The following is an 18,672-nucleotide window of genomic DNA, read 5'->3' as shown; positions in this document are numbered from 1 at the left end:
ATATAATCAAGATTAACATTTTGGAATACAAAGTATTACAGATCGCCCTCTTCTGAACCTAAAATACAGTGCTGAACGACCTCCTAAATTAAAATTTGGAGTTTTGCCTTCTCCTCCTTTCCCATTGCCTACCCTAACAGTGACTGGAAGGGAAGGAGCTCCACATGCCAGCCGCAGAGCTTGGGTTTTCTGAACACAGTTCCCTATTACTTCCAGCATGCACAAAGATCAAGACAATGCCTGTCTTGGGGGAGGGGGGAAACGAGAAAGCGGGGAAAAAAGGAAGAAACAACGAGAAAGTGGGGAAAAAAAGGAAGAAACAACGAGAAAGCCGGGAAAAAGAAACCATAAGACTTCTAATTAGGAGAGTAAATCATGATATTAATATTTATGCAGGAAAACAAACTTGGGATGGGATTAAGCTTACACATCAATGGACGAGAAAGCCTTCTTGCAATTCGCGGAGAGGGAAAGGCACTTCCAGAGGGCACCTTACTCCTCTCCACTGACTATGAAGGAAGCGAGGCAGCTAGTTCAAATGAATACCTCTACGTTTGGTCCTAATTCTTCTTTGACATATTAGAGTCCTTAAAAGGATTCAGCGCTGGGCTGCAATCCAATTTGTGTGTCACCTTCCAGCATACGTTTGCCTGGTAGATACTACAGGAAATAAGAAAGATACTGTCACTTTGGACAGTCTTATTGATTCTCGTAGCAAGCCGACTGCTGAGCAGACACGTCGATTCATCATCGCCTCGTTTCTCCAGCGAGGATTATGTAATGCAGGAGTTGCAAAGTGTTGTAGCCTTTGATTACCTCTTAGTAATCCAAAGGTCTACCTAATCAATTTTAAAATGTTAAAAGCAATTTCTCAACACATATGTAATCTTATTTAATGAGAATGAAGCGGCTGCCTAAAGATATACAAAAAGAGATTCTCTTTGATTGCTTTTGTCTCCAGTAAGCTTATCATCACAAGGACTGTAGGAAGAGATAATAGCTTTTATTAGATCAGCTGATACATGAACCTTTTTTGGGTCAGGACCGTGTGCTTGGAAAGCTTGCCTTTTTCCCCTTCAAATATATATCAACTGGAGTAAGGAAAGAAATGTAACCCTTCCTTACAGACCTCTCTCTCACTTAATAGACCATTAGAGCTACAGTCCCATGGGGATGGTTCATCTCACATGTTCTCTCCAAACACTCACTAGCAAGAACCGCGGGAACAGGTCGCAGAGCAGAACTTGGCCGTGCCGAGGGAGCTACCCGCAAAGAGACAGTAACCTAGATCTCTGCAGGGAGCCAGCAATCCAAACCACAGGGCAAGTGCATGAGAGTGCGCAGACACCGAGGCAACATTGTGCAGCATCAGCATTGTATATGGACACAATCAAACAGCTTGCATGGGACTACTCACTAGAATACATAGCTGGAAAGTTAAAATGGCCCTAACAGCAAAAAGTGATTTTTTTTTTTCCTCTCTATTCACATTCTAAAGGCCTGACCTGCAATATGGGACCCAGAGCAGGGATCCTCCTTTCTGATTGATTCAGGATTGCTAGCAGTATAAAACATTTGTCAAAGTTTTGCTTGTTTTGGCAGATCCTTCATCTGTTAGTCCCTCAGGTGGGCACGAGCACCAGCACTTGGCACATCAAAACTGAGTAAGGAAGTTACACATACAAGTTTCACATCTTACCCACAAGTCAAGAGGCAAAATAATGATCCTCTGAGGAGAAGTATTAATGCTTTAATTGGTGTTTGTTTTCTTAACAATTCCACATAATATTAGCCTAATTAAAAATAAATTAACCTGTATAGTAAATAACCAAAGACAATTTGAAAGACTACAGTTATAAAAATCTTATAGGGAAAAAAAAAAAGGGGGGGGGAACAGGAAACAAAAACAAATTTGTTGTCCACAAAAACAAATTTGTACAATGCAAAAATAGAAACTCGGTACTCACAGAAAATCAGATCTCAGATAAAATGAACCTGAAAGCAAACTGGTTACAAAGTCAACGAAAAAGTGTGTGCACGCACGCATGTGGGAAAAGCGAAGAAGAATAAATTTCTGTACAAACCTAGTTAATTGTTTTTAATTTAAGCATGCGCTCCTAAAATTCAGTAAAATCTATTTTCAGCCCAGCATGAAACTAGCAGGCAAAGAGACAGATCACATTGAGAAGATATAGAAACATGTTTATTCTTCTGTAGGGGTTTTGCGGGGGGCTAACATCTTGCATATGTTTCAGCAGTTATGTATGGCTGCAATAGGAAAAAGTTGTAAGTTTTCTAAAGCATTACCTAAATGGACATGTTAGCATCACCAATACGGTAACATGTAGTATAGGGTTTAAAGATTATCAGACTTCTAATATAAATTTAAATGCATCAGTTCCACAAACTAGAACAAGCTACAGGTAACTAACACACAACAATGAAAGCAATCGCTTGTGTTCACTGAAAGGACCATTTAAGAACAAACATTTTCAATGTAAGGGAAAAAAAAAAATGACTAAAGCTGTGATATCCAAGGGAATTTCACATGAACACAGACTGAAGAATTCCCTTGCACACAATGACTTGATTTTTTCCTGCAGTGCAAAGGGGCTATTTAGATCTTTTTCAAAAGAGTTCAGAATAGCAAATAAAAAAAGTAAAACAAAAAGGTATAAAACTAGATTAAAACTGATTTAGATACTATTTGTTTAATCAGTACGTTCATATTTCTCTTCTCAGAAGAGCCAGCAACATTTAATAAGCCTCAGAATACTTTACAGATAGGAGCAATATCATTGCCATTTAACAGCTGGCAAAAACAAGGCATTTATAAAGTAAGGCTATGTCTGTACAACCCAAAGCAGTAGCATTCAAACACAGCCAAACAGATCCTGAACACATTGCTTCTAGAACTGAAAAACAAGATTATGAAGTGGAGCAGCACCAGCAAATACGTACCTGGAAGAGCTACAAAGGACTCTGGAAGCAGGCGCACGCGCTAGGCGGAGGGAGCCAATGAATTTGTGCAGTGCTACCCAGAGTACGCGTCTCTGCGATTTGAGCTGCCTGACACTGTAATACAAAGCGAGTGGCACAAGCACATTAAACCAAGTTCTCTGTACCCGTAATACAGGGGACATCAAAACACCAAACTGAAAGGGATTGCCGGGTGGGTCACAGTCCTTCACAACTGCAACCGCGCACACAGTAGACAGGTACTGCCTTTCCTCAAGGACAATCAAGAGGCCTGGGGGGGGAGGGCTTTTTGAATCAATTTTTTGTACATATATATAACCTAATTGTCTGTTGAGATGTCCCACCTTCTTCAGTGTTCCTGAGCTGACTAGGCAGACAGATTTTTACTTCTTTCTCCTTTCTTTACTCCTCTAAGTTTCTTGAATCCAAAACTACAAAAACCCCTACTTAGGAACAATTATAGCTTGCCACATAGCTGTGACCGTCTTAACATTATGAGAATACTGAAGACCCACGTTTACATCTCTGAAGCACACAGCAGCGAACTCAAGAACACACTTTTCCATGAAATGTAGTTTATAAAGAATTCAATGCCACTATGGCAAATAATTTAACAACAACATTTCAGTATTAGTTCTGCAGCAGACAGCATACCTGTAAATAATTCAGTACTAATACATAGCTAGATAGTGGTTTAACAAACGAGAAGAGAAAGTCCTTCTGTCTTCCTTAGTAGCCCTATGAAAAAAAGGAAAGTTTTAGATCCAAGCCCAGCGCTCCCCTCCTCATATCGCTAAGCGCAGCCAGCTCCATTCAAATTAGCTTGCTCCTGCTCCCAGAGCAGGAACAGAACAGTAACACAATTGTGCTTCACAGTTCGTATCTGAAGAGCATAGTTTCCCAAGGATAATCTTGTGAGATATAATTTTCAGATCATTTTCCTCCAAGTAAATGCTCATCACGTCAGTATGTCTTGGAGTCTAATACTCTGGCTGGTTGCCAGAGAAACATTACCCAATTTCATGTGAAATGCATGCTGTATTTGAGGGTGCTACCAAACCACCTGAGGAATTCTGGTTCTGCACTTACCAAAACGTGCACTTCAGCTTTCTGCTCCTGGAGCAAAAGCTTCTCAGTGGGTCTGCAGAAAAGAAAGCCCTAATTCTGCATCTGCTTTTTACCCAGGCCTCCCAACCTCACTAGGCACTTTGCAAGAGAACAGGATGTGTCCTCTGACTGACTTCTGTGTAGCTGAGGCTTTAAAGAAAAAAAAAAAAAAAAAGAAGTTACAGTTCTTTCTCCTTCTTTACTGAAATGGTAGCACTATGGGTCTACATGTTTCTTTGCTTGTTTTTATACTGTGACGTGAACATCAGGTAATACATACATGCCAGATCTTCTGGGTGTTGGACAAGAAATTTTCCCAACTATTTGCTTGTAGATAAGCATAGAGGAAGATCCCTAGGAAGATGAACATATTTCTAATAACTAATAGATTATCTTAAAAAAAAAAAAAATCCCACAAACATACATACATACCTTCCCCACGCATAACCTGGTGGCCACTTTAGGTTAAAATCAATCTTGTAACATTGCTAGAAGCCAGTAATTAATCAACAGAAGATCCATGTGCTAGATAACTAGATTATAAATAGACTGGAAAAGAGCACCTCCCAAAACAAGTGCTTCCTCATCCCTGTGTCTCCTCCATTTCTACTCATTGAACCTGTGGAAGGGGATTCTTCACGTCTAGCCGATGGGAGCACGCTAGGAAGGCTTCCTCTTCTCCACCTGCTCGTAGCCCAGACGGCCCCAGCAATAATTAAATGAGGTGAGTGGCTGACAGCAGCCCTCTATAATGTGGAATTAATTATGAGATTATCATTAGGGAATTCCCAGAAGTGCTTAGATAAATCTCATTACCAACCTCTTAGGTTGTAGGACAAAACATAAGTTTTATATTTACAACACAGCATTTTCAGCAGAGTAACAAAGCAGGGGGGGTTTGCAGTAAACGAGTGCTCCCCCCTTCCCACGTTAGGAGATGAAATGAGCAGCACTTCTCCCAGCCTGTCTCCTCAGTGGGCCTCTTAGAAGGCACAGACTCAGGGATTAAACTACAGAAAAAACATTGTTACCCCTCTTTGTCTTTCAACCAACCAAAGAAATAGAACCGCCCACGCCCTTACCAACCTGCACCAAGAATTCACAAAAGGCAACCTTAAAAGCACCCTAGACTAGGACCCTAGATTAACAAACCTTTTTGCAATCCAACAGTTAGGAAAACCATCCACAAATGAGAGGACTCATTTCAGCTTTGTGCTTTTGCCTGAAGTAAAACCACAACTACATAAAAGTAAAATTTTATGAACAAATGCAAAAGTTTACATTTCAACAGGAATTCTCATCTACATGGATGGACAGTACTTGTCTCCAACTTTCAGGCCAATAGGTAAAAGCTAAGATTCAGCTAGCAAAGATAAAACCCAAGATATAAGGGTGACCTACTTGAAATCCTGACCCTGAGCTCCAAAGGGCGATATTAGTCCTGCTGCCAGATCTTATAGAGTACTAGAAATCGTTCTATTTGTATTTAATTTTGTCACTTATTTTCTTCATATATTTATTTCATTCCTACACAAGGAGAGACCAAGCACTCTATGGACCAAGCTAAAAACTTGGTGTGGAGCCTTCCAACAAACACATACCTTCATGAAAGGGCAAGTGACGTTTGCAACTTGCTTACCAGCAGCTCCAATAACCTCAGGAACAGATTCTGACAATTTATATCTCTGGAGACTTTTTCATCCAGAAGTCCAATGCTAGTGCATAATTAACTGAATGGTTATTAGATTCAGAGTCTCCTCCTTGGAGATTTGTTTCTGTTTATCCTTGACAGAGCGCTTTGAAGTTTGATGAATGTGTTCAGAAATTGTGCTCAGATTGATATTAAGCAATAGGGAGCACAGCTAGACAAATCTTATAAACATATCTAGGAGGTCAGGTGACAATGTTGCCACCCAATGGTCTAGGAATAATATCAAAGGATATAATTGTGTCAATTTTCCTCATTTCCACACCTACAGCTTTGCTGAATACTGCTGGTTTTAGAAAGCTTGGAATACAAAAAGCTTTTTGTCTTTAAAAACATTGATTAACATTCTGTAGATGCAGCTGTGCTGCTAATGTCGGCTTAACCAATTTTATTTCCAATTCCTCCCACCGTTCCACCCAAAAGTGTAACTTGATTTCAAGAGTTTAAACTTTTCCTATAAGTTAACCAAAAGAAATCTTAAATTTCAGCACCAAATGCATACCAAAACACTTGAGTTTCCCGAGAGCAGACTGGACAGCACAGTACCATAGCCACATATTCAGTATTTTTCTAATTTATGATTTCTGCTCTAATGGCAAGGATTTCACACAATCCAGCACTTATATCAATGCTTAAGTATGGAAAGCATAAAGTACAAGGCACTTTTAATAAAATGTGTGTGTACAGAGATTTGTGAGCTAAAATTAAGGCTTACAAATGAAACAGATGGTAGCATTTACCTACCTACCCTGTTTCAAGAAGTTGACAAGCACAGACTATTAGGTCCTATTCCTAAAATTGCTGGCTATTTATGAGAAATGCTCATCTCTCCGTTTTTTTTAAAAAGCACCTAAAAATCTTCAGAAAGATAGTCCTAAGGTCTGTAACATTTATTATTTTTTCATATTACCATTTTCATATGTAGTTGACCTACAGACTGCTCTTTTATCATTATTTTCCTCTTCCCCTACCATTTTTCTTCTGATATCAAAAGGATCTAGGAGTTGCAGAGCATTACAGGCTGAATATGAGTCAACACGATGCAATATGTGGAAAAAGCAAGAGCATGAGCACGGATATAGCCTGCACAGCACGCGAGCCTGCTCAGCGCACTGATGCAGTACCGCAGTTCTGCATTAAGCACCACATTTTGAACACCTATCACACGGGAGGTAGCAAGCAGAGAGCAACGAGAACTACCAGAGGTCTAAAACAATCACGCAAGGCCAGATGAACGTTGCTGTGGAGCCTACAGAAGACGAGACCAAGGCGTGACATTACAGTCTCCAAACAGCTATGAGAACTTTGCAAATAGAAAAAGGGTATCGGTTATCCAGGCCCATCATCAACAGAAGGAATGATCTTGCTTCATTTTGCAGCAGCAAAGATTCAATTTACATGACAAGAAACTTTTTACAAGTAGAATAATAAATTGCTGGAGTAAGTTGCCCAAGGAGAGAGCTGGCATGGCTCACCCTGACAGGAGGAAGGAATATAGTCCTGAGACCGCAGCTCCCTCCCTCCCCGGGCCTGAGGGCAAGGCAGGTTCTCTGTAACGTTTCAGTTTGCTAGAATCAGCAGCAAATTTTCAGTATAAACTTTTTTTTTTTTTAAGGTTTAACTAAAAAGAAGCATTTTATGCAAAGGATTTGTTTCTTCAAGGATCGATTAAAAATGATTTTATTCCTACTTGCACTGGAAAAGCAAAAGCTTACTTGATATAACTGGCCATTTGGGCCCATTGCTCAGTCCTCAGACCAACAGTCAGGATCCCAGGAGTTGTTTGGTCCCATTTACCCTCACTTCTGGCCCAAAGAGCTGTCCTGTCACGAAGAAAAGGTGACGCTGTCTCCTCTGCGGCGCGAGGCAGGGGAGGGGGCACAGCCACAGGGGCCCGCAGCATGCAGGCCACCTCGTACCGCACGTTGCAAAGGCCGAAAGCGGCCCCACTTCACCGTCCGCAGAGAACCCCCGGACACAGCAGCCTTCGCCCAGGACAAGATGCACGCGCCCTCTGCCAGCGGGGAGCAAAAACACGCCTGCAACGTTTTTCTGTTTCCACACTGAAAGCGGTTTCTCTTGCTAATGGAGAAGCAGTACTCTTTAAACGTTATCACAATATTTTCCAAATTATTCTTTCTGCTTTGAAAGCGGTATCTTCTCTAAAAACAGTCGAGATTATTTTTTAAACTTCTGCTATCACAGCTAGACTCCGCAATGAAGTCCTGTTCTAAGGGCTTATTATCTCAGGAAATTAAGTGGTAAGAGATAACTTAAAATGAGATACACGTGGGAAGCCCACCATCCGTGTGTATAGGTTTTAATAGATATTTCAGGAGGTGAAGGACAAAATGATCCAAGAGAAACTATCCTAAGATTAACATATGCCAATAATACCAAACGAGGCACAGACTAGGTCATATTAGTAATGATAGGAGGATTCAATATTACCATCTAAGAAGATATTACCTCAGCTTCCTGAGAAAATGTTTAATAATGAATATAAATATGAATGAGGGTACTTAATTTCTTTCAAATAGGAATGCATAATTTATTCAAACTACATAGTCACACACATACACGCTCATTTTTGATGAATTATAATAGTAAAACAACCTATTTAGTTTCTCTGAAAATTTAAAAAGCAAACAGGTTGCCCTCCCTCTGTGGTTGTAGATGTCTGCCCATAAAATACAGAAAAGAGATCTTCAGAATATGCCCTTTTATAAAGGAACTACTAGGTTTTAAGAGACTCTACAACCCAAGTTTCATGTTACATATGAGGTTTTGAAAGAATCATTTTCTATCCTAGTAGAAAGGATAATAACGGACAGAACATACATCCACAGCACTTACTGAATGAGTAATTTTAGTACATTTTCATTATTTATTTTATGCCTTTTACCACATACTAACGAGTGATAAACCAAGGCCAGTTTGATTTAGTTCCTGAGTTGAATTTGAGATGCATCATCTAGTTGTCCTGAAGCAGTTCTTTTCGGAGACTTATTCTTTCATCACATTGTAAGTTTTATGCAAGTTTAATAGCATTTACTATTGTAGGTCTGCCCTGCCTAATTTGTAGTTCATAGCTCTGGCTTTTTTTTTTTTTTTTTTTAAAGTATACCTTCAGAATGTCACAGCAACTTTTGTATTTGCAGAACATCACAAACATCTCCAAAATAAAATTATTTCAAGGACAAGTATTTAATTACAAATGACATAACCAATAATTAAAAGACAGTGTAAGAAATCCTCATTTTAGACAGAGTATTAGCGCTTACCTTTACCACTAGCATCTTCAAAACGGCATTAAAGTAGCAAGTATAACATCTAAGAATAGGAAAGTGATACTCAGAAGGTAAAAATCAGGCCTCCTAGCAATTGTCCATAAAAAGCTGGGGAGACGGAGAAAAAAAACACCCCACTCTCCCCCAATGAAGCAAACCAATAGGCCAAATCCAAAACAAACCTATCCTTCTATTTTCTTATTAGATGTAAATAAATGCCTCCTGCACTTGTCCCTTCCATTGCAGTAATCAGATCATCATCCATTACAGAACAATCTAATTATTCATTCTTATACAAAAGAACTAAAAGTATACTTGAAATATAGCAAATATAAAATATAAATACTTTTTACACAGTATATATGGCATGACAATGAAATTGAAATATAATAAGGATTAAAGTACTTTACACTCAGGATTATACATATACATAAATAATGAATGCCCTCAACTGCAGTATCCTTGAGGAAATTAAATGAAATGCTTAAGTGAAATGTTTATCAGTAATACAAATCTTTAACATTCAAAACAGAAATGGGCCTTTGAGAAGAGTCAAAGCAAAAACAAAAAAGCAAACGGAGACCTCTCCCTTCACCATTTTTGCTCACAGCTATTTCTACATTTCTCCTCGAAAGGACACCACCTGCATCTTATCTTGAGGCACCCCAAGGCTCACTCCAGCCAAGGCTGTGAGCCAGGCGCAGCACTGATCTAACCCAGCCGGCGAGCTGCGTCCCAGCGCGGGAGAACCACCCCGACTCCCCAGCGCGTTACAACGCCGGCGATGAAACAAGTGACCAGCTCCACACAAAACACACTAGCTATCTTCCTCAAGCGGATTACAAAAAGCAGTTCAAGACTATCAACACACTAGTGCCAACTGCTAAGTCTTCCTGTTCTACAGTCACGGTACACTCTACCTAAATTTTAACTGCATTAGATTATCTGATTTTAAACTTAATAAAATGGTAATTTCCCTTATTTTGATACTCAGTGGAAATCATAATTTTAAGACCATCAGAAGTGGTACCAACTGCTGAACCCACTAGTACTTAGGCCACAAAACACTGGATTTAAACTTATGATTTCCAATGGAGTGGCAAATAAGGGGAATTCCCATTGTATAAAGTCTAAAACAAGAGACTTTCACGTCGTTAGAATTTGCCAATCTTTCATGGTTTGGAAACAATTTTTCTTTATTAAGTGATAACAGAGCCATTTCTAATGAAAGTCTTTTATGATTAAAGTTTTATTCAGTATTTGATACCAACATTACACAAGGAATATTGTTCCTGTAATTCAGCACAATTTGGAGTGCAGAACTCCCTCAGTATGCTACTTACTCCCTCAGCTGAATTCACTAGAATAATTACGTCACAGCACTTCATTGTATGGAAATCCACGGCTCTTTGAAACACTGCTTGTCACTGCCCCACTGCATTTTTGTTGACTTCGGCGGAGCCGGGACCTACTTCACAAGCCTTGAATGTGACCCTCATGTAACAACGTAGAAAACGTTTAGCTCTGCAGCGTAGAAAAGTACAGTTTTGCCATTTCTGATGACGCAGCACCACCTTAGTGGAATTCAGGAAAGTTAAGTTAAAAAGAACTTCAGAACTTGACTGAGATTAAAAGGCTACATGAGAGAAAAATGTTTAAATAAAACTAAAGCACAAAACAAATATCCAATTGAAAAAAGCAACCCTATGGGCAAATCTATGATGAAGCATCCCATAGATTTTTAAATTATGTACACGGAAAAATTGTTATTGCATAGATAAAGCACTTTTCTGCTGCAACATTTAAATCATCACACAAAGATGTGCCATCCACTGTAAATAAAGTGGATTATTTTAATTCATTAGTCTTTAAATATGTTCTTGAGAAGCACTCCTTGTTCTTCATAAATATTCTACATACTTTGTACTTGTAAGTTCATCTCCCTCATCCACCAGACAGTTCAATAGATACACACTCAGAACAAAACCTAAACCACTTCTAAAGGACTTTAAAAGATACCTCTCAGGGAGTACCTGGCTCCTTGGTGACTATTGTTGGGCAGGAGCCGGCAGCTCCCACTTACTCCCCAAGCTTAGTTATTTTGCCTCAAAGGACTTGCTGATGAACTGCCATGGAAGCCAGATACCCCTGTTTGAGTTTTCACACTCGTACCTTGTTTGAGTTTTCATTAAAGCCAAACAGAGCATAATAACTCTAGCTCTGAATTATCCTTCTAGGATAGTAAAGCCACAGCACCTCTCTGTGTGAGCTGACACACTAGTGATCAGGTATTTTATTTATTTTCCACAAGGCATGATTTAGCACATTAATTAAACGAGCTGCGTCAATTAAATAAAAGCACGATAGAACAAAACAACAGGGGCACAGCGATCTGTATGCATTCCCCCGTGACAAGCCTGTTCCATCAGTGCCGTCTCCTGCACGCAAGACAATCTTTGCCACCCAGTCAATTCCACTTGGGCCCAAGCGGGATTCTGGGTTCACCAGGACTGATCCATAAAGAACTGACCGCAGGATAATGGCCTAATGCTCCTAAATAGTGTAAGAGTTCAACTCCTACAAAGCTTAAGAAAAATGCCTCTGTTATACTGGCAAACTCATATTTCATCGAATGTGTTTAAGTATTGCATGAGATAGGGCCCACGCTTACAGTTTGCTCTACGAAAGCCTAGACAAGCTAGATTCACAGTACAAGACTGATTTATTTTGCCAAAAACTAGGAAAGAGGGGAGGTAGGGAGGGAGGCAGGACTTTTATCATTACTGTTGATGCATTAAAAAAAGAACACAATGCAATATTAGTAGCCTTTGTACTATTCACTACAGTGTTCCTATACAACCCGTACATAAGCGTAAGGTACCTGCCAAAATGTTTTTATCAGTGGCCCTAGAACAAACAAGCCTATAGAACACACTGTACTCTTGTTCAAATTGTATTTACTAACATGAGAATACTTCAAGTCCTATTAAGCTAAAACACAAAAGGGAAAAACCCATAACCAACAAGCCAGACAGAAAAACAAAAACCTAGCAGAAGTTTTACCTTTTAAGCTATCTGGAGACAGGGACTTGAACTAGGTAAGAGTAGGCCAACATAGCCTGCTGAAACAAACAAAACCTTTTCTTATAAAAAGGGAGAGAGAGAAAAGAAAAGGACAAGATGCTGGGCAGATAAACTCAGGATTGTAGGAGCACATAGTCCAACAGTTCGGCAGTTAACCATTTCCAATTTACTTCAAATTTTAATAAGAATCCTAACAATAAATCTGTACAATACAATGCAAAAAGATTAATTTGGAGTTACATGTAGAAAACTATAAAATTAAAGATATTGGCTAGATTTAATGCATGTTATAATAAAAGAAAAGTCCCAGATAACTTAAGAAATATAGTTAGGAAAAAGACTAATATGCAAGATTTATTGACAGTAGCTCATCTGAGCAGGTATAGACTTTATTGTTTAGCCTGCATTCACTGATCCACTCAAGGTGGCAGTTTAAGAAAGGGGAAAAAAATATACAAGTCTTCAGTTTTGTGCTAGGTTGTCATGATAATACTAGAAGTAGCATATTTCTAAAGCACTTCACTTTTTTAAAAGGTAAAAATCCTGCAAAGTTATAGAAACGTCTCTCAAAGAGACTCTGAGATATGAATTCTTTTCTTGGAGTACTTACGTTAACAAGTTTCATGTATATAAATCATACAAAGAAAAGTATTTTTTCTGTTTTGTAGATATATTTTTTACTGTTTGAATAAACTAATTCACTGATCTTTAATACTTTTTTTGCTCTTTAGCCTCAGAAAAGCTTTTAATTGTTTAGAATAAAACTCAATATAAAGGTGTTAAAAAAATCATACCATGTCAAGGCAGAAATTCTCGCTACTGTTATTATACTATGACAGTGCCATAGAACATAATCTTGAAATGCCTGCTAGTTCCTTTCTCATTAAACTGTATGCCTTTTTCAGCCAAACATTAAAGGTAAATGACACCTTTATGCTACCAGTAGTTGGTATATCACAAAGGACGCAAAATACCAGATCTTATTCTTTATCTCATTTATATTAACACATTTTTCTGCATGTCAACTGGATGGCAAGAGGCTTTTAAAAAAAAAAAAAAAAAAGAATCCCAAGGACAAGAAGGATGACATTGGAATAAATTTCACTCTAATTCTTCAGTCTTTGTTATGCAAATGAATGCTCACTTTAGCTTGTCAGATTTGGCAATCAAGGCCCTTGAGAATATCTATAGCTAAAAACTTCCATTATAGCATACACAAACACTCCACATGATATCTACTAAAAAAGAAAAGCCTCAGAGCATGGCATTCAGATATACAAACAAGCATGGCATTACTGTAGATAACATCAAAATTTCTAATTATTTAAATTCTGTACTGTATGAAGAAACACATATTAAAATTATTTTTAGTGATAAATTCAATCAGTATGTATTTCAAAATCTTGCCCAAATATCTGTAAAATCCAATCATAAAAACAGTGGCTTACAGCTAACATAAAAATACTTCCATCACCTTGCAAAATAGAAGAGTTGCAACACGTTGGCAACCTAATACGACCTATCACCTTACCATTCTGTGTGCTTTCTCAGTAGTTCCAATTTCTCCAGTGTTTTATTCTATTTCTTAAAACTTTTCTAGGACTCACTCAAGCCAAAATTACTCTGCTGCACTGAAGTTTTAAACAGCATAGATTCATATATATTGTATAATTCGTAGAACAATTTAAGGATTACTTAAATTTGGATTTAGAAAGGCTGACTGCATTATGAGCTTCACCTTTTTAAGGTTGAAGCCCTGCAAACGGACCTGTGTGCACTGACACTGTTTACAGAGCTTTCCTGAAATCAGTGAAGCCTCATTCAAAGTCTGCATGTGAGGTTTTGATAACATGAAAGGAGTAATAATTTTTAGACAATATCCATTATCAAAGCTTCCAATGCTAGAAATACACATTTTTTTTATGAATACTTTTTAGTTTTCATAAAACTATTTTCTCTTAAGGTATTGATTGTCAATAAACCTTGCAAGTAGGTAGGTCTGAATGGGACACGTGCTTTGCAAAAAGATAAGCTAGTGTCTGAAAATAATCTCAAGTAATCTTATGATTCATCTGGTGAACGTTAAAAAAACTACAAAGCAGCTGAAAAGCATGTTCTGCGATTGCCAAAGGAAAGTCAATCATATTAAAAACTAGGTTTCCGTTAATTCTAATATGAATGACTTGAAAGAGTTTCTCAGTTAAAAGAATATCTTCTTCCTTCTGCCTTGTAATTCAGACAACTGACATATCTTACTATCAGAATAGCTATTACTGAGAAAAGTATTAGTGAAAATGAAAAAAAATCAAAATCCTGCTCTACTACACACATGCACGTATACACAGCTTGAAATCACAAGCATTGGCCCGAGCCAGTCATTATAAACTGGCCGTCTCCTGAAGAAAGACAGCGAAGTGCAGAGAACCTGTGTCAAGCACTGATAATACATTTTCCTGCCTTTTGCACTGAAGTATCTACCTTCTTGAACATTCAACTAGCAGTAGGATCGCTTCCCTTTAAGTTTGTACTTAGTTCTGGTTTTTGATTATGCCTACTGGTATTAAAAACACTAATATTTACCAAGCTAGCAGAGGAAGCAAATTGACAAGTTGCATGAAATCTATTTTTATCTTATAATATTAGAGATAAAGTTTAAGCTGTTACTGGAAAAGTGAGTGCAATTGTTAAACGTAAGCAGCCCTAATCAGCAAGACACACGTCTATGCCTACGCTTCCATCCCAGTTACGTGCATGAGCTCCACCCTGACAAACAGGTCTGGTGCTAAGATGAAGAAATGAAACCTAAACATGAAAGGCTTACCTGAAAATAAGAAAGAACAGTGAAATAAATCTAGAGCATGTCAAACTATACAACCTGCTAAATGATACCTACTAGTAAAATTCAGATGAGCTAGGCTGCTCTTTCACCCACCCAGGGCATCTGCTACACGGGCAAGTCTAAATAGGCTTTATGAGGACAACTGGCAAGCATCTAGATATCAGAGATAATACTGTCAGTGTGGCATGTTTAACACTTCAAAACAGCATGGAATATTCCCTAAACAAAACAAAAATCCCCAAAACGCTGTTTAACATTATAAATTTGTAAGTGGGAAGGCTAAGTAAAATTAACCCTATTTTATTCATAACTTTAGGACACAAGGTAGACTTCTCCCTGTGCAAGTTTTTCACGATTTATGAAAAATCAACTGAAAGAATAATCCATATAAACCCTTAGTGTATCAGAAAAATTTCAGAGTTCAAAAAATAATCAATCTGGGGACTGACAGCTGCAAGTTTCTGCATTGTTTTAAAACAGAGTCCTATTATAAAGTACACTAGAGTTACCCAACTTTGGGGCAGCAAGGAGAACATATTTGCAATTACATCACAGATATGTCATTTTTCTGTCATCTGCCACAGGTGGAAAGCATTCCTGATATCTTCCAGTATTTGAATATTTACCGTCAACTAAGCTAAAAATATATTATCTTCATAATATTTAAAATATCTAATAATAAAAATTAACAGTCAATTATGGAACTAGCTCTTTACAATAAGGAATATTTGTCAATTTATCCTATGATGGCATTCCATAGTGTGTTGGATAACAGGACATTTTCTGGCAGGAGTCTGTAAAAATTAGTATGCACTAGCTCTCTCAGTAATACAGCTCCCATTTATTTTTAAGTGTACAATCAGAAAAAGGTGTCTGCTATGCTACAGTTTTCCCTCAAGCTGTAGAAAGGCTTCTTCTTGAACTGCATGATGAAAACCTATAAATAAACTTAGTGCGTTGTCACAATATCCAAATTAACACTTGAAATTTCATTTGTCAACAAATTTGTGGCAAGATTTCAGTGCAATGTACATATGCATCCATCTATCTATTAAATCTCTATGGTATGCTATTAAAATATCTGCTACCATTGTCAGTGCAGACAGTCCAATGCATACAGTAATCTGACAGATAAACGTGTTTCTATGGAAACTACCAAAATTAATGTCTTATTTTCTAAACTTGGCCATAACCCCAAACTTTTATTAAAGCATCCAAATGTTTCATTCACTTGCTATACAGGATCACAGTACAGTCCTTTTCTCTTTAAGAAATATAAGATTTGAGTAAATGAACCTTCCTCTTCTACTTTTTTCCAAAACAGCATTTTAATAATTTCTAACAATTTTATGACAATTCCTCTTTTTTGTAGTACTTAAGATGTAGTTAATACTGAAACAAAAAGGTATCTGCATAAATACATTAGATATCAGAAGTCATAATAAAGATCTGTCATTGCTTTATTAAAAGGCAAAGCATATATTCATGTTCTAAAGCTACATTAAAAACATTAGTCATGTTGCAAAGACAAGCATTCAAAATTACAATTTCATCTCATTATTCACATGCACTCATATTAAGTAACCACTTTTTCTTTATAATTACTGTTTCAATCACTGCACATGCTCCTTATTTTATTGTTTAGAGAACAGTACTTTATTTCACCAAGCTCACCACATTTTTTTTACTCAGTCTGCGCAGAAAACTCATGTAGAGTTGAAGAGAAACTTGAAGGGGTTTGATTTGATTCTGTAACAGTATTTGAGAGGTTACAGATGGAAGACCTGTATCTGGTAGCAGCCAAACAGATCTCAAAAGACGCGAGGCCTTTGTATTTCTCAGAACTGATGCTCCTCCCTACATCTATCTATAGTAACTTACCAAGAGAGGCTGAATCTGTGGCTATTAATGCTCTGCTGACATGTATCACTTGTGCTCTGTACACACTACTCAAACCTCATTCATACATTTCAGCAGGATCGCTGGTTGCAACCAGACTGGTGAACTCCTGGTCATTTTACAGCATCTAACCCAATGGGATAACGGTCTCAACTTGGTCAGCGTACACATCGCTGTAATAAGGCGAAGTCCGCAGTAACCCTGAAACGGGCCTTTTGGGTGTGCAGAATTACTCCAATTTGTGGAAAATGAAAACAAAGCTTAACTGAGAAGACGCCAGGCTCTCAAATTGCCTACTGGCTTAAAAATAGCCAGCAGGCTTTTAAATAAAAGAGAAAGATCTACCAGGTAGAATTTATTGGACAGTAATGCACATTCCTACCTACATGATGCCAGAACAGTGATGAGAAGCATGGTCTACTGGAATGAATTGCCATGCTACAGTAACGAGATTCTCACAGGGCACCTACAGCCGCTGACTTGTTTTTCCAAGAAAGCTGGCCTTGCACTGTTCACACCATCTTGTCGGACACATTAAGATGTCTTTGGTGGCACCTGGCTTTATTATGAAGTATGTTTTCTTTAACGCAAATACCTACAACTTCAGTAATACACACCATTTGAGAATGTTTCAAGATGTTAAACCCTTCACTCAGTCTTCTAAGATTATGCACTAAATCTTTGTTCAACAGAGGCTCTGTTTAGCATTTTGTGTGCTCTGAGAGAGGATGCCACTTAAATTTAAATGGTATCTGAGACAAGACCTCAGAATTAATAAGGGAGTATTTATAATCATTATAGCCTGCTCTTCATAGCCTCCTTTATGTTCAATAGTTGGAAGAAAAAGAAAATAGTGAAGAGGAAGCTCAAGCCACTTCTGAAATAAAAGGAGCATGGCTCCAGTCTTTACATATACCTTCTTCATGAGATCTCTTAATCTTGTGACTTAAATTGGATGGTACAGAGTTCTGACATGATTTAAACAGTATTTCACTAGTTATAAGCTCATTTTGCTGAGTGAGATGACTTTTAGACTGTGTACAAAAAGGACTTCTGTTTTACATATAAGTAAGACTATTTCTTCAAGCAGACCTGAAAGCAATCTGGCCTGTCAGCTGCAGGTATCGTATGTTTCAGGAGAATCATCTGCTAGGAATAGCAGATGGAATATGATTAGTTCAAAGCATAAAAAAGATTGCATTTGCAATCTCTTCCTTGGACCAGCTACCTCTCCACTTTTCTCTATTATTTCACCTATTCACTCCCACAGTCTTAAATAAGACCAGATACATTTCTTCTCCTCTCTGCCTGCCCCAGGCCCTGAGAACCAACTTCTCAAAGAAGAGTTGTTCTTAAGAAATATTTGAAGCAGAATTGTCATTAATGCCAGCACTGAATGTGACCGAGTTCTGCAATTCTTAGCCAAAAGCAAAACAAGAAATACACACTGCATCAACATGGAACAGAAGAGTCCGAGTCTGAGCCAGAACATTTGACAAATCAAGCACCATCTTCTCCCATGTAATTCTGAATCCATGCTTAGCTCAGAGGCCTGAGGAGAGACTTTGCAACAAGCATTTTTCAAGATGCAATACAGAACGTCTTGAATACTTACAAACTTCAGAAACTAAGTGAAGACTGTGCCATGCCTCCCATCAGTTTACTCTAAGTCATGTTTCTGAAGTTCTCGAGCACACGCCCTACAGGGTAAAAAACATATATGTTTGTTGTTTGGGGGTTTTTTGGACTTGCCGACCTTTTTCTTG

At 38.1% G+C, this 18,672-nt stretch overlaps 1 protein-coding gene across 9 annotated transcripts in view; it reads right to left on the bottom strand.

Moving 5' to 3' along the window:
• The window catches only part of GALNT13 (polypeptide N-acetylgalactosaminyltransferase 13), a 176,503-nt gene that overhangs the window by 138,476 nt on the left and 19,355 nt on the right, over positions 1 to 18,672 (bottom strand). The gene's annotated exons all lie outside the window — the stretch shown is intronic.

The sequence above is a fragment of the Struthio camelus genome, chromosome 6 (assembly GCF_040807025.1).
Source record: "Struthio camelus isolate bStrCam1 chromosome 6, bStrCam1.hap1, whole genome shotgun sequence".
Classification (NCBI taxonomy): Eukaryota; Metazoa; Chordata; class Aves; order Struthioniformes; family Struthionidae; genus Struthio; species Struthio camelus.
Note: the sequence above shows the minus strand (reverse complement) of the source record. Positions and strands in the feature narration are given on the sequence as shown.